This window comes from Malaclemys terrapin, chromosome 21 (genome assembly GCF_027887155.1).
Source record: "Malaclemys terrapin pileata isolate rMalTer1 chromosome 21, rMalTer1.hap1, whole genome shotgun sequence".
NCBI lineage: Eukaryota > Metazoa > Chordata > Testudines > Emydidae > Malaclemys > Malaclemys terrapin.
In genome coordinates this window covers 13,445,309-13,467,224 of record NC_071525.1, presented here as the reverse complement: position 1 = coordinate 13,467,224, position 21,916 = coordinate 13,445,309, and positions in this window count along the sequence as shown.

The following is a 21,916-nucleotide window of genomic DNA, read 5'->3' as shown; positions in this document are numbered from 1 at the left end:
CTGCAGCCCCCGGCAGGCCCCGCCCTTAGCCCGGGACCCCTCCCCCCGCGACAGACGCACAGAACCCCGCCTCCCCTGACAGCCGGGGAGCAGAGACCCACAGCCAGGGAGCAGCGGATACAGGGGATAAGCCCCATTCCTGGGGATCAGATTTCAGAGTAGCAGCCGTGTTAGTCTGTATCCGCAAAAAGAACAGGAGTACTTGTGGCACCTTAGAGACTAACAAATTTATTAGAGCATAAGCTTTCGTGGACTACAGCCCACTTCTTCGGATGCATATAGAATGGAACATATATTGAGGAGATATATATACACACATACAGCTCTCTCATAGGGGGCACAGCTCTCTGTGTGTATATATATCTCCTCAATATATGTTCCACTCTATATGCATCTGAAGAAGTGGGCAGTAGCCCACGAAAGCTTATGCTCTAATAAATTTGTTAGTCTCTAAGGTGCCACAAGTACTCCTGTTCTTATTCCTGGGGATGTGGCAGCCCAGGCGCGGAGGGACAGGCCCACGCTGGCGCAGGATGGACAGACACCCCTGCCCTCCCCTCCCTTCCCCAGGGTGGTGCAGCCCAACCCCCCTCCCCCAGGCCAGGGACACTGGTCTTAGCAACACGGACCAAGCCAGACCTGGTCCGGGAAGGTGTGTGTGGGGAGACCATGCAGCCCCGAGGGAGAGAGGGACACCCAGATGGGGACAGTTCCTCCCCCCTCAGCCCCCAGCAAGGGAGTCTGGACATAGGCCCCAGACACTGCACAGAGCGGCCCACACAAGGGTCAATATGGCTCTGCGCTCTTCCCAGGACACTGAGCAAGGCCTGGCAGTGGCAGATGATTGGCACCATTGCCTTATAGGCTGTAACCCAGCAGTCCTGAGTCCCACTACACCCCCACTCCCCTCCCAGAGCCAGGGACAGAAGCCAGGCCCTAACGAGCCCCTCTTTCCCCCCCCCGTGGTGCACCCCCCAAGATGCCCCTCACTGAGCCCTCCCGCAGTGCCTCCCCCACACCCCAGCAGCATCCTCTGAGCCTCCCCTGTTACCCTCACTGGACAAGGAAGTGCCAGAGGCTGGGGCTCAGGGTGTCGTACACCCCCACAAATGCAGCTCCACAGTCCTGGGGTGGAGAACGTGGCCTGGGGCCACCCGCAGGTGGTGGAGGCAGTGCAAGGAGGGATGGGGGAATGGAGCCACCTGGAACAGAGATGCAGTCATTTCTGGGTGGAGCAGCTGGGAACCAGCCACACATAACACTGCATGGGGATGGCTGGCCCGGCGCTGAAATGCAGCCAGCTTTTGGGGGGGTTGCCCCAATCAGAAGCAGAAGGAGCCATTCGGGGGTCACTGCACAGCTGTATCTAAGGGGCTCCCTTCTGCCCAGGGTCCTGCAGCTTCAGACCCCCCAGAAGTCTCTGCCCCTACTGTTCAGCCCCGTGGAAGGGTCCCCAGGACACTGGGGTAGAATTACCCCCATGTCCCTGCGTTTCAGGGGCACTCACAGTCACCTAGTGGTTTCACAGCGCAGGGGTCAGCAGCGGAGGAGAGGAAAGGGGGCAAGTCCAGCTGGGGGAACCCCCCCAATCCCTGATGCAGCCTCCCCCAATGCGCAGGCTGGGAAAATCAGAGCCCCAGCCCCAAAGAGCCCCCTATCCCAGAGAGGCCACCCACCTCACAATCTCAGCACCCCCCTTTTCCAGTGCCCTTCCGGGTGCAGTCTAGGCACCCCTCTCCCCTCCCCCATGTCCCTCTTTTTTGGGACCCCCAATGCTGTGCTCTCCGCTCCCTCCTACCCCACTGAACTCCTTTCTGGTGCAGTGATTAACCCCCCACAGCACCCTCATGCCCTAGCTCCAGCTGGCAGAATCTGGGCAATTCCCCCCCCATGCCAGCCCACTGCCCCGCCCGGGCATCTCACCCACCAGAGAGCTGGTCACTTGCGATCAATGTGCAGGGTCTGCAGCAGGCTGGCATGGTCCTGAGCGACGTCCAGCAGGGCCCCCGTGGCTGGGGGCAGGAGGTTGGCAGCAGATGCTGGCACCTCGAATTGCAGCCAGACGTAGCAGATGATGCTGCCGTTGCTGCGGGGAGAGAGAGAGATGGGTTGATGAATCCCTGAGATGCAGCCAGCTGTGGGGCAGGGCAGCTGGGAACAACCACATATAACGCTATACAGGGATGTCATGCCCAGCGCTGAGATGCACCTCTCTGGGGCAGGGCAGCTGGGGAACTCGCCTGAAGTCTGTGACAACAGAAGTTAGACCAGGGGTCTCAAACTCAAATGACCACGAGGGCCACATGAGGACTAGTACATTGGCCCGAGGGCCGCACTACTGACACGTCCCCCCGCCGCCCTCGGCCCCGCCCCCACTCCAATCCTTCCATGAGGCCCCACCCCTGCCCTGTCTCTTCCCACTCCTTCCCTGCCCCCATTCCAACCTCTTCTCTGAAATCCCCACCCCAACTCTGCCGCCTCCCTGCCCCCAGGGGGTGCAGGAGGGGTGTGGGGTGTGGCAGGGTCTCAGGGCAGGGAGTTGGGGGGTGGGGTGCAGGAGGGGTGAGGGGTGCGGCAGGGGGTCAGGGCAGGGGTGAGGGGTGCAGGAGGGGTGTGAGGTGTGTCAGGCTGCTCAGGGAAGGGGGTTGGGGTCCAGGAGTGGTGTGGGGTGCGACAGGGGGGTCAGGGCAGGGGGTTGGGGTGCAGGAAGGTTGTGGCAGGGAGTTGGGGTGCAGGGTGCGGCAAGGGGCTCAGGGCAGGGGGTTTGGCTGCAGGAGGGGTTCAAGGGGCGGGCTCTGGACCGGCACACACCGGGGGCGGGGCAGGGCAGGGCAGGGTCCCTGTCTGCCCTGCCCCGCCCATGCCCGCACCATTCCAGGATGTGTGTATTTCTGTTGCTTCAGGCACCTCCCCCAGCATCTCCCATTGGCCGGGAATGGGGAACCGTGACCAATGGGAGCTGCTGGGGGCGGTGCCTGAAGCAACATCAACACACACACCAATGTGCCCCCCCTTCCCCACGTTCCGGCTGCTTCCCTGTGCGGTGCGGGGGCAGGGCAGGCAGGCAGGGAGCCTGCCCTGCCCCCAGTGCGTGTCAGGCTGGAGCCGCTCTTGGTAAATGCCGGGGGAGGTCGAGGTGGGGGCCGAGAGGAGCTTGCGGGCCGCAGAAAATTACTTCGCGGGCTGCATGTTTGAGACCCCTGAGTTAGATAGACCAGAGACTTTGCTGTAGGGAAGAAGTGAGGTTTTTACCCACAAAAGCTTATGCCCAAATAAATCTGTTAGTCTTTAAGGTGCCACCAGACTCCTTGTTGTTTTTGTAGATACAGACTAACACGGCTACCCCCTGATACTTGCTGTAGGGATCATTCAACTGGGAACAAGATAGAAAGGAAAGTGGGTTAGATTCCATCCTCAGCACTGGAGATAGAACCCAGGAGTCCTGGCTCCCAGACCCCCTGCTCTAATCCCCTGGACCCCCCTTTCTGGTGCACAGTAGGACATGTGGGTTGGTGGCACCCCCTACTGGCAGCCTCTCCCTGCAGGCTAAGGGTCCTAGCTACAGCCAAGCCCTGGCAAGACAACGTGGCCTCTGGGGGAGATGGTCTCCTTGGGTCCCCAGATGCTTGGGCCAGAGGGGGCCCAGAGCCCCCGCCCCTGGGTGGGCAGAGGGAGCAGGGAGTGCAGCTCACCAGCTTTCCCATGAAGTCTGCCAGCCCCCGAAAGGTGGCCGACCCAGGTTCCTCCAGCTCCGGGGAGTAGCCCAGCTCAGAAAGGGTTAACCGGCCGCTGTACAGCAGGGGGGCCAGTCAGGAGGAGCCATGGGGCTCGGAACCACAGCATCTGGGGCAGGTTTAACTGGGAGGGCAGGAGACAGAGCGATGGGGTTAGGTAGGGGACCAAGCACAGGCAGCTGCTTCCCACAGCGCCCCCATCTCACAGTGATCCCCTGACCACCACCAACCAAGTAGCCCCCCCATGACACCCTCCATACCCCTTTCCTCAAACCAGTAGACCCTGGCCAGTGCCCCAGCCCGACCTCTGAACTAACCACTAGACCCCACCCCCCTCCCAGAGCCAGGGAGAGAACTCATGAGTCCTGGCTCCTAGCCCCTCCGCTCCAGGTACTCCCAGAGCAGCTGCCAGACCAGGAGGCCGGCAATAAGGGATGGTGGCCAGAGCAACAAGGCTGGGCAAGAGTACCTGGATGCTGCTAGTCATGACTATGCCATCACAGACCCCACCAGGCCCCTGCCAGAGACAGAGACCACAGGGGCAGCAGCTAGACCAGGGGGCTGGCTTAGAATCGCCAACCCTCCCAGTTTGGCCGGGAGTCTCCCGGAATCGGGCTCGATTTCCTGAAGGCTACTGAAGCAAAACGGGGAGATTTTAGGCTCTAAAAGTCCAGCAGCGCAGCTGGGCTAAGGCAGGCTCCCCCCTGCCCTGGCTCCATGCCGCTCCCAGAAGCAGCCTGAATGTCCAGCAGTGGCTTCTAGGAGGAGGTGTGGCCAGGTGGTCTCCATGCGCTGCCCCCGCCCCGAGCACCGACTCCATAGCTCCCATTAGCCAGGAACGAGGAACCACGGCCAATGGGAGTTCTGAGGGCAGTGCTTGCAGGCAGGGCCAGCGCATAGAGCTGTCTGGCCACCTGTGAGCCTAGGAGCCATTGCTGGACATGCTGCCACTTCCAGGGGCCACCCAAGGTAAGTGCTGCCCGGCTGGAGCCTGTGCCCTGAACCCCCTCCCACACCCCAACCCCCTGCCCCAGCCCTGAGCCCCCTTCTGCACCCAAACTCCCTCCCAGAACCAGCACCCCGAGACCCCTCCTGCACCCCAACCCCCTGCCCCAGCCCTGAGCCCCCTCCCACACCCAAACTCCCTCCCAGAGCCTGCACCCCAAACCCATGTCTGCACCCCAACCCCCTGCCCCAGGCTCAGCCCAGAGCCCCCTCCCACACTCCAAACCTCTTGTCCTCACCCCCCCAACCCAGAGCCTGCACCCCCTCCCACACCCCAACCCCCTGTCCCAGCCTGGTGAAAGTGAATGAGGGTGGAGGAGAGTGAGCTTTGGAGGGAGGGGACAGGGTCTCGAGGAAGGGCGGGGCAGGGGAAGGGACAAGGGTGTTTGGGTTTGTGCGATTAGACAGTTGACTGCTGCCTGGGTTATGGAGACCCAGGCCAGGAAGTCTAGTTGGGCTATGGGGATAAACCAGCCCGCCCAGGGCCCCTCCAGCTCCACCCCCACAACCCCCATCAGAGCTCTTCCCCAACCCCCTAAGAGAGCAGGCGCAGCCAGCCACTCCCCCTCCCACTCCCCCATGCTGAGCCCCCATGGCCAGAACAGCACAACCCCCCACTAAGGCAGAGGGGGGTAGGTGGCCTGCTGTCTCCTGTGTGCCCCCCCCCCATACTGAGGGGGCTGGACCCCCCCCATGGGGCCAGCATCCCCTATTGGAAGACAGCCATTGTGTCAGGGGGTTGCCCCCTAACTTGTACACCCCAAAACCTCAGCTGCCCCCTTAGCACCCCTACGTAGCCAGCACTGATCCCATCCGCTCTGAGAAACACAGCCACGGGGCAACAGTGCTATAGGAGCGGGGCTAAAATGGCTCCACCCACTGCCATTGGCTCCGCCCCAGGTTGGGAAATGGGGTATGAAAAGCATCTCCAGCTACAGCTGTGACAGGAACCCATCTGGGATGTGGTCCTGGCTCTGGGAGGGGAGTGGGACTTAGTGGGTTAGAACAGGGGGGGCTGAGAGCCAGGACTCCTGGGTTCTCTCCCCAGCTCTGGGGCAGGGGGTCTGTCTCTCCTGCTCTGTCCCTATCTGCTATTATTCTCTTTCTTTCCTTCCTGGGCCCCCCCGGCACAAGCATCTGGAGACCCAAGGAGACCATCTCCCCCAGAGGCCAAGAGGCTGCCTCTGCTAACTGCAGGGGGATCCATTTAGAGTATTTGTGTGGGGGGAGTTGAGCTGACCTGGTCCTGGAGCAAATTTGCTGATGCACAAAGATTTTCCCCCTCCTTCCCTCCAACCTCTCAGATATTCCCTGGCTCTTCCCCTAACAACCATGCCGTGAACCCATATGTACTCACACTATCCTAGCCCCAGGGACATGTTCAGCCTTCTCTGAAGCGGCCCACTTGGGGACAGGGTCCACTTCCTGTCCTAAATGTGTGGGAGGCTGTTCCCCAGATGCCCCACTCCAGAGGTGGCTGCATCCCAGCTCCAGGATGCAGAGCCATTGTTATCCTTATAAGAAGCACACAGGGGAAAAGGCAATACGCCACGTTTATTGAAGATACAACAATGCATATACACACACATACACACACACACACACACTGTCCTGCCACTTAATGTTATAGTTACCAGTCCAGAGCCGGATCAATCTAGTGGCCAGCTAGGTTGATCATGGGTAGGGAGGAGCCGGGTTCTGTTGGTCGCAACACGATGCTCCAGGGAAGTCTTGGCAAGACGAACCCAAAGTTTCATGGCAAGGCACCCTGTTTATATAGTGATTCTCCTTCATTGGGACCAATGAGTTTTGCACCATCATGTTGTAATCAACTGTTGTTTGAAGAGAGCTTGTTTTCTTAAATTGTCCTTCTCATCCTTTATCTTGTTATTTCATCAAGTCTCTCAGGGAGTTACCCCATGCTGGTTATGATCACAGCTATCTTGTCCCCATTGATAGGTGCCTGTCTCATCTTTAGAGTCGTCAATCTGCCCTCTTTTGACATTTCAGTAGGAGCGTGTTGCAATCTTCTGGCAGCCTTGCGTCTGTCCTCTGTTGGGTGATGGCCTTCACACTTACCTTCCTCATTCACACACAAAACAGAATTGATTTACACAGAACATTTGAACAGGAACATCAAGTTGCAGTGCAAAAGAAAAACAATCATGGCATTCTTTTACTTATTTTAAAATGCTAAACCTACAACAAACTGGTGACCCTAAAAGATCTGTTACTGCCTTGAAATCAGCACAGACACAGATTCTGGCTGATGCATCTCTACCAGTGGCCCATTAGGCCATTCCTTTCTGCTATTCAAAAAGAGTGGCTGGCAGGATATGGTTAAATCATACGCCAATACATTTAATACATGCTACATTATTATTCTTTATCCTTCATTCTAAATTATACAAAATACAAACATAAAATCCTACTACTACACCATCCCTGTGAAGTGTTGTGTGGCGCTGAGAGTGTGGTAGGGTGTTGGTGATGTCAGGACTCCTGGGTTGTCTCCCTGGAGCTGGGAGGGGAGTGGGGTCTAGTGATTAGAGCATGGGGGCTGGGCGCAAGGACTCCTGGGTTCTAGCCTTGGCTCTGGGAGGGTAGTGGGGTCGAGCACTTGTGGGAACTATTCAGCTCTAGAAGGAACAGAACCCAGGAGTCCTGCCCCCTCTTTAAGCCTTCTCTCTCACCCTGCCCCCAGCTTTCTGTTGTTCAGACCCCACTGCATCAACATCTTAACACCCTTGTCTTGGCTCCACAGGCCCGGTGCCCGGGGGTGGGGGACATCCACGGGCCAGCCCCCCTTAGGCTCTTGCACTGTTACCAGGGGAAGCCACTTGGCTTCTCTGCCCCCTGGGACCGAACCTTGACCCCTCCAGCCCTCTGCTCCCCGCTGGGTGCTCCCTCCAGCGAGTTCACCTGTGGGACCGTGAGGGAGATGTGTACCTCCAGAGGGGGTCGTGCCCCTGCAGCATCTGCCAGGGCTCCCAGCCGGTGGGGGAAGGGCAGGCGGGTTTTTTAGGTGGCCAGGCCTTGGGCAACCCGGAGAGCAGAAAGCTGCAGCTGTCAGGTTCCCAACTCTCAGGATTTCATCAGCAGTCTTGTGACAGTTATTGTTTTCCTTAAAGCCCCAGCAACAGGAGTCCCGGGGCTCTGGGATGGTTCAGGCTTGCCAAGAACAAGGGAGTTTCTAACCTTCCCCACAGCACCTCAGCCAGCAGGTGGCCAATACACAGCTTGTGTCTCTACAGACACTCATGGGTTCTGGAGAGCCGCACTCATGAGTCTGGAACATGTGGGGCTGGACACTGCAGCCTGGAGAGCCCAAAAGTGATGCATGTGACACAACTCCTAACGGAGGATGCGGCTCAGGATGGGCCCAGGGGTCTGATGCAGGGGGCAAAGAGGATAGGGATAATGGGCTGGTTGGGTTGGCTCCAGGGGGCAGGGAGGGGGCGGGTACCGGGTGTCATGGACTCACAGGTCATGCCCACTCCTGGCCCCGTACAGTCCCTGTGGGAAACCCCCTTCAATGTGACAGCCCTTCTCGAGGGTCCACTCTCGGGGGTTAAGCCCCTCTGCCACCTGGAACCGCACCTCTCTGAGCCTTAGCACGCCTCTGGACCCCCGGGGCCTCCACTCCCAGAGGGAATAATGCCACCCTGTTCTCTAGACCCGAGCGACTCTAAGCCGTATAAAACAGGAGGAACACAGCACAGGAACCTCTCAGGGCCTGGCCTCGCTCAGTACAGTACATCTAAGTATCTCCTGCATCCAGGTAGGCTCTGCCTGCTCCCTCTCTCCAGTCCAGAGACCTGCGCTTTCCAGTTGGGCATCCGATATCACCGGCCCCAACAGCTCCTCCCCTGTCCTTTGTCTTCCATCCCAGGTAAACAGGTCGCTGGGGCCCTCTCTCTTCAGTCCTTTGTTCCCCTCTGGCTGGAACTGGTTGGTCAGGTCACCGGGGTCCTCTCTCCTCAGCCCATTGTCCTCCCACTGGCCAGAACCAGCTGGCTGCCAAGCTGGGGTGGGCCTCTTAGTCACCAGGTCACCCAGTTGTTAGGGTTCCCCATCTCCAGGCAGTTGTCTGGGGGATCCCAGCTGCCGGGCGAGGTCACACTTGGTCCTCTGCAACAGCAAACCCTTTCCCAACACCTTGTTAAACATGCAGCACACAGGGAAACTGAGGAGCGCACACACTATTTATGTAAACCACTACAAAAATCCCCAACTTCATCACACCAGGCTGGATGGGTCAGATCCGGGGGGCCAGTGAGTAAGCAGGTACTGAGCTGGACGGATTAACTACGGGGGGGCGGGTGCTGGGCTGGATGGATCAGCTCCACGGGGCAGGGAGGGGAGGGTACCAGGTTAGAGGGGTGTGACAAAGTGGGAATATTCTTAATGTTTTCTCTGAATTCTGTGTGGGTGCCTCAGTTTCTAGGTGGTGGGATAAGGGTGTGTGATTGTTGCAGGTGTGATGCCATCTTCAGAGAATGGGGAGGGGGCAGGTTCTACGCTAGATGTGTCTGCTCTGAGGGGCGGTACTGGGCTGGATGGGTCCGGGCCTGGGGGCAGGGAGCGGGCGGGTAGTGGTCTGGATTGTTCGGACCGGGGCACAGGGAGGGGGTGGGTATCAGACTAAATGGATCAACTCTGGCGCGGCAGGGAGGTGGCAGGTGCGGTAAGAAGGGCGAGGCGAGTGAGGCACTTGCCTCGGGAGCACAAAGCTGAGGGGCACAGAAAAGCCTTGGAGCATCTCTGCCTGAAGGAAAGCTGCGCGCGGCTCTCCCAGCTGCTGCTGTCTATGGCCACAGACACCGGCAGCAGACTGAGGCAGCCGGCTGCTGCACGTCAGGAGGGGGAGGAGGCACACACGTGCTTCGCAGCCTTCCCCTCCCCTGGCACTAGGGTTACCATACGTCCGGATTTTCCCGGACATGTCCGGCTTTTGGGGCCTCAAATCCCCGTCCGGGAGGAAATCCCAAAAAGCCGGACATGTCTGGGAAAATAGGGAGTGAGGGACCGGCGGTGCTTGGCCGGGGGCTGGAGCCGCCGGGGCCGGCGGTGCAGGGCCGGAGCCGGTGGTGCGGGGCCGGGGCCCGGGGCTGGCGGTGCTCGGCCGGGGGCCGGGGCCGGAGCCGCCGGGGCCGGTGCCGGCGGTGCGGGGCCCAGGGCCGGTGGTGTTCGGCCCGGGGCCGGCTGTGTTCGGCTGGGGGCCGGGCTGGGGCCGGCGGTGCGGAGCCGGGGGCCGGGGTGCTCGGCCAGGGCCGGAGCCAGCGGTGCAGGGCCCGGGGCCGGCTGTGTTCAGCCGGGGGCCGGGCTGGGGCCGGGCCGGGCGGTCCTTGGCCGGGGGCTGGGCTGGGGCCAGCAGTGCTCGGGGCCGGGGGCCGGCGGTGCGGGGCCGGGGGCTGGCGGTGTGGGGCACGAGCCAAGCCGGGCAGGAGACGCCGGGGCCAGAGCCGCGCCTCCTCGTGCCCCCCCGCCCCAGCTTGCCTGCTGCTTCAGGCTTCCCGCGAATCAAATGTTCGCGGGAAGCAGGGGAGGGGGCGAAGCGTCCAGGGGAGGGGGCGGGGAAGGGGCGGAGTTGGGGCGGGGCAGGGGCCCGTGGAGTGTCCTCTTTTTGGACACTTAAAATATGGTAACCCTACCTGGCACCCACCTGGAGGAGACACCAAGGGGGCTTCCGGTGGGAGACAGGATAATCTGCAGTGGACCTCACTCACCTGAGCAGCTGCTGGGTCTTCGGAGAGTGTTTGACCCTGTGATCTGCCCCCCCCTTCCCCCCCCAGCCACCATTCCTGCAAACACTGGGCAAGGGGCAGCCCCATCTCCCATCCCCAGTGCGGCTATGGCGAGGGGCAGCAGGGGAGGAAGGAAGCCACATGTGATGGTAGCCCCCTCCCCCCAGCACCCACCACGTCCTCCCAGAGCCCACACCCCTTCGGCCCCCAAACTCTGTCCCAGAGCCTGCACCCAGCCTTCTGCAATCCCTCCCAGAGCCTGCACCCCACCCCGTGCCCCAGCCTGGAGCCTGCACCCAGCACCCAAATTCCGTCCCAGAGCCCGTACCCCCACCACCTTCCCCCACACCGCCTCCTGCACCCAAACTCTGTCCCAGAGTCTGCACTCCTCCACCCATCCTGCACCCCCACCCTGTGCCCCAGTCCGGAGCCTGCACCCAGCACCCAAACTCCATCCCAGAGCCCAACCTCTCAACCGTCCTACACCCCAATCCCCTGCCCCAACCCAGGGCCTGCACCCCAGACCGCCTCCCCCCACCCAAACTCCCTTGCAGAGCCTTAGGCAGGTGGGGGGCAGAGTTGGGGGGGGGGTGGGCTCTGAGAGTTCTGGGCACCACCAACATTTCTACAAACCTGCCGCCCCTGATACTTGGAGGGGGGGTGAAGAGGCGAGCAGTGAGTCGGTGGATGAAAGGGGGCATCCATTTTCAGTATTTTAATTTTTGGTACTGCATTGATTGACTGCTGTGTGCATTAATATAGTGACCCCCTGAGTCTTTGAATGAGGCTTTATACTGGGGGGGGGGGGGGTGTGAGGAGGCGAGCGGCAAGTCGATGGCTGGAGGGGGGCAAATCTCCCAGATTCAAAATCTGGTGTGTCTGTTGGTCCTTTTTGCTGCTTTTCTCTGGGCTCGGTGTTGTCCCAATGCTGCAAAGAGGGTATTCCCAAAGGAAGGTGCGTGCTTCTAATCCCCTCTGCTCTTCTCTAGTCAGCCCACTTGACAAGTTTGATTGTTCTTGGTTTGGCTCCCAGCCCCTCTCCAAGGGTTGCAGCTGTCTGGAGGTGCTGCCTTCCATACCTTCCTTATTCACACAACAGGGCAATTGATTACAAAGTAGGGGAAAGATTTTATTCTAACTTCTAGCAAAAGGACATTTTTCTTTTACCTTAATTATACTACCTTAGGGGCCCACTATAACACATTACCAAGGTTCAATACAAAGTCATATAAAAGTTATACAAAAATGCATCATGCAGAGATTTATCTACAACTGCATTGATTGACTGCAGTGTGCAGTAATATAGTGACCCCTGGGGCTTTGAATGAGGCTTTATACTTGGGGGGGGCGGGGCGAGGTGAGTGGCGAGTCGGGGGGTAAGCGGGGGGGCAAGCGGCGGGTGGGCAAAGAGCGAGCAGTGAGCCAGCAGGAGTTCTAGTATGTTACATGCACTATGATGCACACCTTATATGTATTAGTTGATTTTGTACGCGGAACTTATGATTCAAATAAATAAATGTTCTATTAAGAACATAAGAATGGCTGTACTGGGTCAGCCCAGTATCCTGTCTACTGACAGTGGCCAATGCCAGGTGCCCCAGAGGGAGTGAATCTAACAGGTAATGATCAAGTGATCTCTCTCCTGCCATCCATCTTCTGACAGACAGAGGCTAGGGACACCATTCCTTACCCATCCTGGCTAATAGCCATTAATGGACTTAACCTCCATGAATTTAGCCAGTTCTCTTTTAAACCCTGTTATAGTCCTAGCCTTCACAACCTCCTCAGGCAAGGAGTTCCACAGGTTGACTCTGTGCTGTATGAAGAAGAACTTCCTTTTATTTGTTTTAAACCTGCTACCCATTAATTTCGTTTGGTGATCCCTAGTTCTTGTATTATGGGAATAAGTAAATAACTTTTCCTTATTCACTTTCTCCACATCCTCTATCATATCCCCCCTTAGTCTCCTCTTTTCCAAGCTGAAAAATGATCATTATTATTCTTGTTATTTATGTATTTTTCTTTTTTTTACAAAGTAACTACTATGAAATTATATGGAGGGAGGAGGGTGCAATTTTATATTCTTGCCTCAGGCGCAAATAGTTAGTTATGGCTCTGGCTGGCTGGGTCAGATCTGGGGGGCAGGGAGGGGGTGGGTACTGGACTGGATGGGTCGGCTCTGGGGAAGCTGAGAGGGGTGGGTTCCATGCTAGATGTGTCGGCTCTGAGGGGCAGGGACGGGGCAGGTACCGGTCTGGAGGGATCAGCCCTGGGGGGGTAGGGAGGGGTAGTTACCAGGCTTGCTGGGTTGGATCTGGGGGGCAGGGACAGTGCCAGTGCTGTGCTGGATTGGTCACCTCTGGGGTGCAGGGAGGGGGCGGGTACCGGGCTGGATGGATCGGATCCCGGGATCAGGGAGGAGGCGGGTGCCAGGGCTGAATGGGTCAGATCCAGGGGGAAGGGAGGGGATGTGTATCAGGGTGTATCCTGGATCCGCACCTCTCTGAGCCTTAGCACGTCTGTCTCTGCCTTGGGCCCCCTCAGGGAGTCCACTCACTCTGGAACCCCGGGGCCTCCACCCCCGAAGGGGTTGATGCAACCCTGTTCTCTAAACCGGGGTGACTCTCAGCCAGCATGAAACAGGAGGGTTTATTGAGAGTTGAACACAGCACAGGAAACTCTCTGATCCTCAGGCCTGGCCTCCCTCAGCACAGCACATCCCAGTCTCCCCTGCATCCAGGTGGGCTCTGCCTGCTTCCCCTCTCCAGCCCAGAGCCCCCCTGCTCACAGTTGGGCATCTGAGATCCCCGGCCCCAGGCCCCGCCTCTGTCCATTGTCTACTCTCCAGGTAAACAGGGTCGTAAACCAGGGCCTCCTCTCCTGCTTCTGTCCGTCCAGCTGGGCCTCTGAGTCACCAGGTCGCCAGGTCACCGGTCGCTGGGGTATCCATCCTCCCGGCCATCGGCTGGGTCCCCACGTCCTCTCTCCGGCCCTCTGCAAAACACACTCCCTCTCCCCTCACCTCGTTAAACCAGTAACACCCAGGGAAACTCAGTCCCACCCCCTCTGCATGCAAACCATTGAAACTCCACAGAAAACAAGAAAACCCCCCACTTCATCACATCTCTCCCCCCTTCGAGGCTGAACGGAGCAGGGTCACTTAGCCAGTGACCTGGGGAAGTTCAGGGTCCCCGCCCCGCGATAAAGCATCCGCTATAACATTGGCACTCCCCCTCACATGGACCACCTCCATGTCATAACTCTGGAGGGGCAGGGCCCACCTCAGCAGCTTGGCATTAGCCCCTTTCATTTCGTGCAGCCACGTCAGGGGCGAATAGTCGGTGTACACGGTGAAGCACCGCCCAAATAGATACGGCTGCAGTTTGTTAAGGGCCCACACCATGACCAGGCATTCCTTCTCTATGGCCGCATAGTGCTGCTCCCGGGGCAGCAGCTTCTTGCTCAGGTACACAATGGGGTGTCTCTCCCCCTTAGTATCAGTTTGCATCAGCACCGCCCCCAGCCTTGTGTCCGAGGCGTCGGTGAACACCAGGAAGGGTTTGTTAAAATCCGGGTTTACCAGCACCGGGCCCTGGATAAGTGCCCCCTTCAGTGCACAGAGAGCCCTCTGGCATTGCTCGGTCCAGACCACCTTGTCCGGCTTTCCCTTTCGACACAGCTCCGTGAGGGGTGCTGCTAGGGAGCTAAAGTGGGGAACAAACCTCCAGTAGTACCCTGCCATCCCAATGAAAGCCTGGACCTGCTTCTTAGTCTGGGGGGCGGGCCAGGCCTTGATTGCCTCCACTTTGGCCAGCTCCAGTGTCAGGTGGCCGCTCCCAACCTTGTGGCCCAGGTATAAAACCTCTGCCATCCCCACCTTGCACTTTTCAGCTTTTATGGTCAGTCCTGCATCCTGGAGGCGACCCAGCACTCTCTTCATCTGGGACACATGTTCCTCCCAGGTCCGACTAAAGCCACAGATATCGTCAATATACGCTAGTGCAGGCCTGCACAACATGCAGTCCGGGGGCCGCATGCGGCCCTAGGGTTACCATTCGTCCGGATTCCCCCGGACATGTCCGGCTTTTTCGGGTTAAAAATAGCGTCTGGGGGGAATTTGTCAATGTCCGGACTTCCCCTCCTCCCCCCTCCCATGCAGAGCCTGCGCACGGCTTACAGACCAGCCGGGGCTCCGACAGCCAGAGCCAGAGCCCTTCCTGCACTCTCTCCTGAAACTTGACACCACTCCCCTCCTCCCCCTCCCTCCCTGCACTCACAGATCGCCGGGCTGTTCGTCTGGAGCTCCGACCCTGCTGCCCTCCCCCGCTGTACTCTGCAGCACAGTAAGGGGGCCGGGGGTCAGAGAAGCGGCAGGGAGGTTCGGGGGGGGGGGGGTAGTCAAGAGACAGGGAGCAGGGGGAGGGTTGAATGGGTCAGGGAGTTCGGGGGGGGGCTGTCTGGGGGTTGGGGGTGTAAGGTTTTGGGTAGTCAGGGTACAGGTGGGGGGGTCTCAGGAGGGGGCAGTTAGGGGACAAGGAACGGGGGGGGTGTTTGGGAGTTCTGGGGGGGCTGTCTGGGGGTTGGGGGTGTAAGGTTTTGGGCAGTCAGGGTACAGGTGTGGGGGGGTCTCAGGAGGGGGCAGTTAGGGGACAAGAAACAGGGAGGCTTAGGTAGGGGGTGGGGTTCTGGAGGGCAGTTAGGAGCAGGGGTCCCAGGAGGGGGCAGTCAGGGGACAAGGAGCGGGGGGGGGGAATCGGGAGTTCGGGGCGGGCTTTCTGGGGGAGGGTGGATAAGGTTTTGGGCAGTCAGGGTACAGGTAGGGTCCTGGGGGACAGTTGGGGGGGGGTCTTAGGAAGGGGCAGTTAGGGGACAAGAAACAGGGAGGCTTAGGTAGGGGGTGGGGTTCTGGGGGGCAGTTAGGAGCAGGGGTCCCAGGAGGGGGCAGTCAGGGGACAAGGAGTGGGGGGGGAGGGTTGGGGGTTCTGAGGGGGCAGGAAGTGGGAGGGAGTGGAAGGGGCAGGGGCGGGGCTAGGACAGGACGGGGGCGGGGCTGGGGCAGGGGCGGGGCTCCTCCCGTCCTCTTTTTTGATTGTTGAAATATGGTAACCCTATGCGGCCCGCGTGGGCTCACTGTGTGGCCCGCAGGGGGTGAGTAGGTGGGCTCACTGTGCGGCCCGCGGGGGGTCAGTAGGCAAGCTGGAGGGGTGGGGGGCTGAGGAGACAAGCGGGCGGGCAGTGGCGGGGGGCAGGTGAGTCGGCGGTGGGGGAGGGGGGCTGAGTGGGTGAGCCAGGGCGGTGGGGGGCTGAGGAGCCGAGCAGCAAGTCAGTGGCTGACCTGTTCTACTGATCTGGTCTGGCTCCCATCCCCTCTCCAAGGGTTGCAGCTGTCTGGAGGTGCTGCCTTCCACGCCTTCTTCATTCACACCTCATTCATTCAACAGGGCAATTGATTACAAAGTGAGGGGAAGATCTTATTTTACTTCTAGCAAAAAGACATTTTTCTTTTACCTTGATTATACTACCTTAGGGGCCAGCTATAACATATTACCAAGGTTCAATACTGCTGTTTCAGCAGGGTGACGCTGGGGAAGGAGGGTTTTTTTCCACGGGGCAGGCAGCGCTGGGGGGGGGGGGGGGTTGTTTTGGGGGGACTGGGCGGCACTGGGGAGGTGTTTCGGCAGCGCGGGGGGGTTGTTTCTGTGGGGCGGGCGACGCTGGGAGGGGGTGTTGTGTTTCGGGGGTGGCTGGGTGGTGCTGGGGAGGGTCGGTGGCGCTGGGGGGGTGTTCGGCGGGGCCAGGGAGGGGGGTTCGGCCCTCAGCTATTTTCTTTGGAGTAATATGGCCCTCGCCACTTTACGAGTTGTGCAGGCCTGCGCTAGTGCAAAGCCCTCCATCCCCCTTAGTAACTGATCCACCAGGCGCTGGAAGGTGGCAGGTGTCCCCTTGAGGCCGAAAGGCAGGACTAAGAACTCGAAGAGCCCTATTGGTGTGGTGAAGGCGGACTTCGCCCTGGCCTTCGGGTCCAAAGGCACCTGCCAGTAGCCTTTGGTAAGATCCATGGTAGTGAGGTACCGGGCACCCCCCAACTTGTCTAAGATTTCATCAGTCCTGGGCATGGGGTAGGCATCGGACACGGTAATGACATTGAGCTTCCGATAGTCCACACAGAACCGGATCGACCTGTCCTTGGGGACCAGCACCACGGGTGAGGCCCAGGGACTGGTGGACAGCTGGATCACCCCTAAAGCCAGCATGTCCCCGACCTCTCTCTCCAGGTCCTGGGCTGTCTTCCCAGTGACCCTGAATGGGGAACACCTGATGGGAGGGTTGGTTCCCGTCTCCACCCGGTGGACAGCCAGGTTAGTGAGCCCAGGCCGGCTGGAGAACAGCTGTCGGTATGAATGCAGCACCTCTCTGATCTCTGCCTGCTGGGCAGGGGTTAAGCTGGTCCGAGAGGGGAATTGATTCTAGCAAGGAGTTAGCCCCAGCCTCAGGGAGGAGTCCCACCAGGGGGTCCTCTCCTTTCTCCTCCCACTGCCCACACACAGCCAGCACCAACTTCTCCCTGTCCCAGTACGGCTTCATCATGTTGACGTGATACACCCGTGGCTGTGAGCCCGGTTGGACAGTTCCACCACATAGTTCACCTCGTTTACCTGTCTGATGACCGTGAAGGGGGCGTCCCAGGCCGCTTACAGCTTGTTCTTCCTCACGGGGATGAGGAGCATCACCTGATCCCCAGTAGCATATGAGTGGGCACGGGCTGAGCGGTCGTACCAGACCTTCTGCTTCCTCTGGGCCCTTGCTAGGTTCCCCCTAGCCAAGCCCATGAGCTCCACGAGCTTTTCCCGGAAAGTCAGTACATACTCTACCACTGATTCCCCATCGGGAGAGGCCTTTCCCTCCCACTCGGCTCTCATCAAGTCCAGGGGACCCCTCACCCTCCTTCCGTACAGCAACTTGAACGGGGAGAACCCTGTGGATTCCTGGGGCACTTCCCTATATGTGAACAGCAGGTGGGGTAAATACTTGTCCCAGTCCTGCGGATGCTGGTCCATAAAGGTTTTCAGCATCCTCTTTAGGGTCCCATTGAACCTCTCCACTAGCCCATTGGACTGAGGGTGGTAGGCTGAGGCCCAGGTGTGTCGGACCCCACACTTCTCCCACAAGCATTGGAGCAGGGTCAACATGAAGTTAGACCCCTGGTCTGTAAGGACCTCCTTGGGGAACCCCACTCTGCTGAAGATGGTCAGCAGCGCATCTGCCACGGTGTCTGCCTTGATAGAGGACAAGGCCACCGCCTCGGGGTAGCGCGTAGCAAAATCTACCACCACCAGGATAGATAAATTTGTTAGTCTCTAAGGTGCCACAAGTACTCCTGTTCTTCTTTTCACCACCAGGATGTATCTCTTCCCTGACCAGGTCACCCTGCTGAGGGGCCCCACTATGTCCACGGCCACCTTCTGGAAAGGCTCCTCTATGATAGGCAAAGGTCTCAGCGGGGCTTTACACTTATCCCGGGCCTTTCCCACCCTCTGGCAGGAGTCACAGGTCCTGCAATACTGTCAGATAGTGTCAAAGACCCCAGGCCAGTAAAAGTTCTGCAGCAGCCTCTGCCTGGTGCGCCAGATGCCCTGATGCCCCGAAAGGGGGATATCATGGGCCAAGAACAACCGTTTGCGGCGGTACCTCTGGGGAACCACCAGCTGCCTCCCGACTTTCCAAGATTCAGTTCGCCCTGAACCAGCCCATTCCTGGTACAGGAATCCCCTCTCCCACAGGAATCGCTCCCGGCAGTCCTCCCCCTGGGATCCTGCACTGTCATGGCTAGCCAGGGCCCTCAGTTTCTCCAGGGAGGGATCCACCTGCAGCTCCGTTTGGAATTCAGCTGCTGGGTCAGAGGCTACAGCCCTGGCTGGTGGCGCCTCAGTTTCCCCACCCTGGGATGGAGGCTCTGGCCCAGCCCTGTCGAGCCCTACCCTTGGCGCTTCAGCCCTCCCCCTCGGGAGGTCCTGCACCCCTCGCTGGCTCTGGCTCTGGGTAAGGACCAGGGCACTATGAGTGTCATCTGGCCAGTTCTCCAAGTCATTACCCATTAGCACCTCGGTAGGCAGGTGGTCGTGCACCCCGACCTCTTTGGGTCCCTCCTTAGCCCCCCATTTCAGGTGTATCCTCGCTACAGGCACCTTGATGGGGGGCCTAAACACTCCCCTCAGGGTCAGGTAGGCATCGGGCACTAGCTGGTCTGGGTCCACCACCTCAGACCGCGCCAGCATCACCTCTGCACCCATGTCCCAGAACCCCTGGACACGTCTTCCCCCCACCTCAATGGGGATGATGTGGCGATTGTTCCCCGGGGCCTCTCCCACGCTCACCCCGGCGGATTGGGTATGGGTGCTCTGGACCTGGGGCCCCGCCTTCCCCTGATGGCCTGGCCTGGTGGTCCCCTCCCCCTGGCACAGCCCTCTCGGACTGCAGCCCCTGGGCCCGGCGGTGCCCCCATTCAGTGGGCTTCCACCCAGTTAACACCCCGCGGGTTCTGCTTGGCTGCCATTTCCTTCATCTTCAGGCACTGTGCCACCTTGTTCCCCTTTTGGCCACAGTAATTACACCTCATGTCCCTCAAGTCCCACGATGGGGGTTGCCCCGCCCCGGCAGTCCCAGGCACCCCTGAGTTGGGCTTCCTGGAGTCCCACCTTTGAGAGGGCTCAGGGTGACTCCCCTTATGAGTCCCTGATGTGGGTCTCCCCCCTGTCCCCGATCTACTGTCCACGAACTCATCTGCCAGCGCCCCTGCACTGCGCAGATCTTTGGGCTTCCGGTCCACTAGCCACATCTTAAGGTCCGGAGGGCAGATGTCATACAGCTGCTCCAACCCCACCAGGTTATACACGTCCTCTGCGGTAGTGGCCCCTGCGCCCTTCCCCCACTTGCGGAGATATTCCCTCAGCAAGTTGGTGACCTCCTTGTAAGAGACACCTGAGGCCTTGCGCACACCCCGGAATCGTTTCCTGTACGCCTCGGGGGTCAGTTCAAACTTCAGCAGCAAAGCCTGTTTGAACAGGTCATAGTCCTCCGTCTCAACACCATCCATTTGGCTGAACGCCTGTATGGCTTTGGGACCCAGCAGGGGGGTCAGACAGCGAAGCCTGTCTGCGGGGTCAATCTGGTTCAGTTCACAAGCCTTCTCAAAGGCTGTGAGGTAGGCATCAATATCCCCCCCCCCCCTCCTCGAACTGGGGCAGCAGTTTGGTGTCTAGATTCTCCACACCACTGGCGTCTCGGGGCCCTTCCCCACTTACCCTGCGGCAGGCCCTCTTGGCCCGCCTCTCGTCCATCTCCAACTCGTGCTTCCGCTGTTCTACACAGTCCGCTCGTTCTCTCTCTCTGTCCACCAGCCTCCGATCCTCTAGCTCTAGCTCCTTTGCTTTCAGCTGAAGCTCCAATCTCCGCAGCTCCTCTAGGGAGGAACCTGACTGGGGTCTCCCTGTACTGACTGGGGAGTCAGGTCTGACCCACTCCCGGTCACTACACAGACTGCCCTCACGGCTACTCCCCGGCTCTCCGGGCACCCCGGGAGCCCCCCTGGGGTCTGGAGCCTGCGCCTCAGACGGGTCATTCTCTACAAGCTAAGCAATCAGCCGCTCCTTAGTGAGCCGCCCCACGCTCAGCCCCCTCTCCCTGCAGAGACGTGCCAGGTTGCTCTTACGGAGCTGGTTATAGGCCATTTCCAGGCTGGTTCCGTTCAATACCCTCGCTCTATCGCTGGCAGCCACTCACTGCAAAGCGCCTGCGCCCGCAGTCAACGTCTACAGGGTGCCTCCGCAAAACATCCCACTTCTCACACCACGTTGTCACGGACTCACAGATCGTGCCCACTCTTGGCCCTGTGCGGTCCGTAGGGGGTGTCCCTTTTAGTGAGACAGCTCTTCTCGGGGGTCCACTCTCTCTCGGGGTCAGGCCCCTCCACCTCCTGGATCCGCACCTCTCTGAGCCTTAGCACGTCTGTCTCTGCCGTGGGCCCCCTCAGGGAGTCCACTCGCTCTGGACCCCTGGGGCCTCCACCCCCGAAGAGGTTGATGCAACCCTGTTCTCTGGACTGGAGTGACTCTCAGCCAGCATGAAACAGGAGGGTTTATTGAGAGTTGAACACAGCACAGGAAACTCTCTGACCCTCAGGCCTGGCCTCCCTCAGCCCAGCACATCCCAGTCTCCCTGCATCCAGGTGGGCTCTGCCTGCTTCCCCTCTCCAGCCCAGAGTCCCCCTGCTCGCAGTTGGGCATCTGAGATCCCCGGCCCCAGGCCCCGCCTCTGTCCATTGTCTACTCTCCAGGTAAACAGGGTCGTAAACTGGGGCCTCCTCTCCTGCTTCTGTCCTCTGGCTGGAACCAGCTGGTTAGGTCACCGGGTCCTCACTCTGCAGCCCATTGTCCTCCCACTGGCCAGAACCGGCTGCGTCTCCTCAGTTGGGCCTCTGAGTCACCAGGTCGCCAGGTCACCGGTCGCTGGGGTATCCATCCTCCCGGCCATCGGCTGGGTCCCGACGTCCTCTCTCCGGCCCTCTGCAAAACACACTCCCTCTCCCCTCACCTCATTAAACCAGTAACACCCAGGGAAACTCAGTCCCACCTCCTCTGCATGCAAACCATTGAAACTCCACAGAAAACAAGAAAACCCCTCACTTCGTCACACCCCGCCCCAACTCTGCCCCCTCCCTTCCCCTATTGGATCCCTTCCCCAAATCCCCGGCCCCGCCTCTTCCCCCCGCATGTGGCGTTGCCCCTCCTCCCCCTTCCCTCCCTGCCCCGCGAAACAGCTGTTTCGCGGCGCAAGCGCTGGGAGGGGAGAGAAACAGGACGCCGCAGCGTGCTTGCAGAGGAGGCAGAGGTGAGCTGGAGCACGGGGGCGGGGCGTAGAGGGGAGCTTCTGCCCCTGAAAATTTGCCGGCCTAGGCCTTGTCGGCCTAGGCAATAATACGATGCTGGGCTAACAGAGGGAGTTTGCCTGGGATCTGTCCGAGAGGAGGTACACTAAGTGCTGCATTGGGGGGCTGTATTGGTGAGTATCTGAGAGTCTGTTGCGGGGACAGTTTGTCAGTTTGACCGTGTGCTTGATTGTTTGATTGTTTGTTTGAAAAGTGTGAACTGGGAGTGCTTTGTTCCAGGTGGGCCTTGAGTGGGCCTGACTATTATAAAAAGGCAGTCAGCAGCGAACCAGCTGAGTGGCGAACAGTGGAGGCTAACAGAAGGAGTTTGCCTGAGGAGAGCCCACTGACGCTTTCATCTTGCGGGCTTCTGTGAGTTGCTGCATCAGCTGAGGAAGCTCTTAGAAGGAAGAAATTATGGAAGGTGAGCGTTCAGCTGTTGTAACCTGCACAGGTTGTGCCATGTTTGTCTTTCTTCCACAGGACAGAAGTGACTTTGTCTGTAC